The 5,978-nt window shown below is 37.3% G+C and overlaps 1 pseudogene; it reads left to right on the forward strand.

The window, feature by feature from the left end:
- The first annotated feature begins 427 nt into the window (after positions 1–427).
- LOC132272030 (small nucleolar RNA R71) lies at positions 428–526 on the forward strand (annotated as a pseudogene).
- Positions 527–5,978: the final 5,452 nt, after the last annotated feature.

Below are 5,978 nucleotides of genomic sequence, written 5' to 3' on the forward strand. Positions count from 1 at the left end.
GCTTGTTCATGATGCTCACTTTGCACATGTCCATGGGGACAATTGGAAGTAGAATGTAAAACACTTGAATAAGTCATACATGTCTCATTAGATGCATGATGAGAATGGTTAGGGAAGGAAGATACTTGATTCGCTGAGTTTTGGTTGATTAAAAATTGATTAAACCTTTGAGATAATGATTTCATTTCGGCGGCAATTTCATTGGAGTGGTCGACTTGATGTAAGCCAACACTCTTCCTACCACTAGAATTTCTACCATTCTTCGAAGATAAAGTACGATGCAAAGAATTTTCACTCATGCTCTCATAAAGACGCCACACGTCATCCTCATGCCTATCAATGTGAGCCACCCATGGAAGCATTAACCATGCCCTTGTAATTATTTGATAAGCTCTCAAAGAAATATTGAACTAATTGCCATTTAGGCATGTCATGATGTGGACACTTCCTAAGCAATTCATTAAAGCGTTCCCATGCCTCATGAAATGTTTCTCCATCCCCATGTGAAAATTCCCTAATTGAAGTTCTCATGGCATTGGTCTTAGAAACCGGATAGTACTTCTTCAAGAACTCTTGTTGCATTTCCGCCCAAGAAGTTATTGAAAAAGGCCTAAGATTGTTAAACCAATATTTTGCCTTATCTTTAAGGGTGAATGGAAAAAGTGTAAGCCTTAAGACCTCTTCCGGCATGTCCATGTATTTCACGGTGGAACATACTTCAAGAAACTCATCTAAATGCTTGTAAGGTTCTTCACTTTGAAGTCCATGATAGTTAGGAAGCATTTGAATGGTTTGTGGTTTGATTTCATAGTGGTGTGCTTTAAATGGTGGCAATTGAATACATGTGGGTGCATTATATTCATTAGGCACATAGTGATCTCTTAAAGCAAGGGGAGGATTAGCAATTGGAGGTGCAATATGGGCACCTTGATTGCCTTGAATGATGGAAGGTGGTGGAGCATAGATTGGCCTTGGCATTCCCAATGGAACTTAGCCTTGTTGTTATGGTGGATGAACATATGGCCTTGGCATGCCTAATGGTACTTGCATGTTATCATGATGCACATTGGGGTGGAGTATACCTTGTTGGTCTATGTGGCCAAGGTCCTCCACATGGTCCTCATTGTGTCCTTCCATTGATGAAATGGATTGACTAGAACTACCTCTTCCCTTAGGGTTTCAAACAATGGATTCAAGATGAAAATTTAAAGGGACAAGAGTAGGTCTCAATGATCTACGACCATGCATGCACAATGCAACATAACAAGTCAATAATCAACAAACTTCCTCCACATACAATGTTCCCATACTCCCATGCTTTAACAATATGCAAGAAAAGTAAATTGCCTCCACGCTGGCTCACGATTTATCTAAGAATTGAAATACAAGCCTCCACGTGGGTCGACGATTTAACTAAGGGTTTGAGTAAGAAAAAGCTCACAAAGGTCCTTTAGCACTTCAACTCCAAATTTTTAGCTTTTAGCTTAGCAATTTTTTAATGATTTTAGCCTTTTTCCTTGCTTGCTTAGCTCCTTTGCTTGGAATACTCCTTTGCTCACCTTTTTAGCCCAATGCTCCTTATCAAACAAGAACAAACACAATAAGTAACAAAAATTGAAAACAAAGTAAAGACACAATAAAAAAAGTACTAATTCCTAATTGATTCCACAAATACGACGTTACCAATCAACCAATCCCGGCAACGATGCCAAAATTTGACGGTGGCTGTTCCTATATGTCAAAATAATATAGTGAATGTGTGGTTCAAGAAAAGCCTTTTAGGTCAAATTTAAATTTATAAAAACCACTACCAACACTATTACTAACGTAGCAAAAGTGGGTGGGGATCGTCCCAAGGGATTGAGGGTCGTACTAGGTTGAGGAATCAAGATTAGGGTTAGTAGGTCGAGTGATCAAAATAGTGGTTGGTTGGTTGAATTAAACTAGATGCAAATTAAACTAAAGTAAACAATAATGAAATAAGAAGAATAAAATAGAGAGAGAGATCTTGGAGTTTAGAGATCACCACTAAGCATTGCTTTTCTACACCTTTAATGAATGATTAATGAGGGGAAAAACATGTATTGCAACAAGGTGTGTGTGTGTGGTTGTTCCAACAAGCATGAATGACAAATTAAGTATATATTGTCTAAACAACAAGGTGGATAACACAACATATCAAATTAAGCCATTAATCCTTTCTTTAAGCTCACAATCCAAACACATCACAAGGTTAGAAATATATGTTACTTGCTTTCATAAGTATGGAACATCAACAATAAGTATGGATTGTCCTCCCATTTAACAAATACACTACAACAAAGCTAATGACATGAAATTAAACTAATTAAATTAAGGGAGAGGTACAATCCATCAAGAAATGAGTATGAACCATCAAATAAACCACAAGAACATGCCATTAAGCACTATGTCTTGACAATCTTTAGATCTATAGTATCAATACACATAGATATGCATCAATAATACAAGAAATAGAGACAAACGCATAAACATCTATTCTAACATACATAGACATATGGATAAAATGAAATGATCAATTGGAAGCATTAAACCACATAAATCATTGAATAAACAAGATATATATATATATAAAGTGTCAAGACATGAATCATAATACAAATCCCCTAAAAAATACATAAATTAAGAAGTAGAAAGCATGCTTAGGGCTAACTGTAGCCCCAAGAGGATGTCTAGCCACTCATGGATGATGTCTTTCAGCCCTTAAGGGCAAGCTCCATGGAAGAAATCTACTCCGTGGTTGGTGAAAAGTCTCCAATGGTGTCTCTAGCCTCCTCCTCTCCTTTACTTCCTCACTAAGTATTATTTTCTCTAAGTATGTGTATATGTGTAAAAGTGGCTCATATTCCTTATATAGGTAGGTAAAAAATCACCCCAAATGAGCTGGGCTCGTACACCAATAATCTTCTAATGATTAGATATGAGACAACTTTTAATGAGTTGGAATTTAGATTTTTCTCGAGATTTGGGAAGTTCGATCGATCGAACTTGAGGTGAGATTGATCAAACATAGCTGAGATCTATCAAATTGAAGCTAGATCGATCCTCAATGGCGGCGCCTTTTTGGATAAAAACAAATTTGAGATATTTTTGGGAAAAGGACAAAAGTGGTTGGTAGGGTGGTATGGCTGGATAAGATCTGGCATGTGGATAAGGACAAGAAAGTTCGATCCATTAGAGAATGATGTTGGATCAATCGAACTTTTGGGATCTCTAAAGATGACATCATGGCCTGGATCTATCTTGGAGTGCTGAGATCGATGAAAGTTGGATCGATCGAACTTTTCTTGAGATCGATTGAAGTTGCTTAAATTCCACCCTTTGGTTCATTTTTGCTCTACTTTGCTCCTTTCTTTGATTCATCGCAGAATTGCTTCATTTATGCTCTTATTTGGCTGAGTTAGCTTATTTTGGGGATAAGTACCTGAAAATGGAAATAACACGAAATCAATACAAAACGGTAAAATAAGATAGATAAAGGTTCTAGAATACCTAAGCTTAAGGGGTTTAAATACGCACTTTTCAGTGCTCATCAATAATCTATACTCTAGTACCTATAATCCTGGCTAGGGAGATCATCCCAATTTATCATGGCGAAATCAGAGCCAAGGTACCATTAGTCCCTAATCTCAGGGACAATACTAAAATTCATCTAATCCTTCGCCCCAAAATACTTCTTTCAATCAATTTTCCATATATCGTCCAGCTCAGTTTAGGAATCAATCCACTCAAGCTCATAATCTTCCACCTCCTTCTAGAAATTTTGCTTTTGAGGATCAAGTACTCAATGTTCTTACTAATTTTAAAGCAAATACCTAACTTCTTCATTCTCATTCGCAAGCCATAGCAAAGCTAGAGGCACAAGTTAGGCAAATAACTAGTACTTTATCTCGAAAAGAGGAAAAAAAGCTGCCTAGTCAGCCAATCGCCAACCCAAAAGGGCAAACTTATATGATTGATGATATTAATCCTTCAAGTGTTCATCATGAGCAAGTTCAGACCATCACTACATTGAGGAGTGGTAAAGTGGTGGATAACCAAGTTGAGGAACAATGGGAAGAAAAAGAAAGGCGTATGATTCCCATTAATCTTATCTTTCCAATTCTATATCCCAAGGATGTTCCTTCAAATACCGTTCCATCGAGCTCCAAAGGAGTTGATGGTGAAGTCACTTCTTTATCTGCTCTAAACCTTAAGACAGCTTATTAGCCAAGAGTGCCTTTTCCTGAACATCTCAAGGAAACATCCTACTTTGGCAAATAAAGGGAGAAAATTCAAGACATGATGAAGGTCTTTAAATAGGTCAAAATCAATCCACCTTTCCTTGATGCTATAAAGCAAATCTCTGCCTACTCCAAATTTTTAAAGGACTTGTGCACTCAAAAAAGAAAATAAAAAAGCCAAGTTCCTAAAAAAATTTATCTTGCCAAGTAAGTCAGTGCTATCCTTCAGCACAACACTCCTCCTAAGGTTAAAGATCCTGGTGCTCCTACCATTTCTTGCATCATTGGAAATAATGTGATAGAGCGAGCACTTCTTGATCTTAGAGTGAGTGTGAATCTCATTCCTTACTCGGTGTATGAGAATCTAGGTTTAGGAGATTTAAAATCCACATCAGTTGTTCTACAGCTTGTTGATCGTTCTGTTAGACAACCGCAGGGTATCATTGAAGATGTACTCATAAAAGTGGATAATTTCTATTTTCTGGTCGACTTTCTAGTTATTGATACATAACCGGTCCACGATTCTAAGAAATATATTCCAGATATTCTTGGTTGCCCTTTCCTTACCACAACGAATGCTTGCATTAACTATAGGACGGACGCTAAGGATTTATATTTTGGGAATATGAAAGTTAAGTTGAACATCTTCATTGCCATTCATCATCCCCACGATGATAGTGAATGCTTCTTCCTTGATGTTATCAATGAGTTGGTTGAGGAATCACTCCCAACTATTTTATCCAAGGATCCATTATAAGCTTGTTTGACTCACTTCAACTTTGAGGACTTCGACATTAAATCCTCAATTACTGAAGTGAAGGCTTTACTCAACACCACTCATCTCATAGATTTTCCTCCATGAAAATATAGAATTGAGCCTCTTCCACCACTCTCTAGTACTCCTTCGATTCCTTCTCTCGAGTTTCCACCTAAGCTTGAGCTTAAGCCACTACCGGATAAGCTCAAGTACGCTTTCTTGAATTCAAATAACACCCTACCGGTGATCATTGCTTCCAATCTTAAAATTTCCCAACAAAGTAGTCTCTTAAAGGTTCTTGAGCAAAACAAAGAGGCTATTGGGTGAAGTACGGCAGATTTGAAAGGAATTAGTCCCATAATTTGCATACATTAGATTCATTTAGAGGAGAATTCTTGACCATCTCGGGAGCTCCAGAGAAGATTGAATGCTAATATGAAGGAGGTGGTTATAAATAAGGTAGTGAAGTTGCTAGATGTGGGAATTATCTACCCTATCTCAGATAGTGAGTGGGTGAGCCCTACACAAGTGGTACTTAAAAAGTTAGGTATTACTGTAGTTGAGAATTCCGAAGGTGAATTAGTTCCACAGCACACCACCACTGGATATTGATTACTAAAAACTTAACTCCGCTACTAGGAAGGATCACTTTCCATTGCCATTCATTAATCAAATCCTAGAGTGGTTGGCTGGCTAGAGTTATTACTATTTCTTAAATGGATATTCTGGCTATAATCAGGTGGCTATAGATCTTAAGGATTAAGAGAAAACCATTTTCACTTGTCCATTTGTACATTCGCTTTTAGATGGATGCCTTTCGGTTTATGTAATGCTCCTGCAACATTCCAGATGTGTATAATGTCTATCTTTTCGGATATGGTTGAAAATTTTCTCGAGGTCTTTATAGATGACTTCTCTATTTTCGGATCCATTTTTTAAAACTGTCTCCAAAATCTATC

Source organism: Cornus florida, unplaced genomic scaffold (genome assembly GCF_030987335.1).
Source record: "Cornus florida cultivar Cherokee Brave unplaced genomic scaffold, ASM3098733v1 CherokeeBrave_3.0.0_Hap2_Chr08, whole genome shotgun sequence".
Classification (NCBI taxonomy): Eukaryota; Viridiplantae; Streptophyta; class Magnoliopsida; order Cornales; family Cornaceae; genus Cornus; species Cornus florida.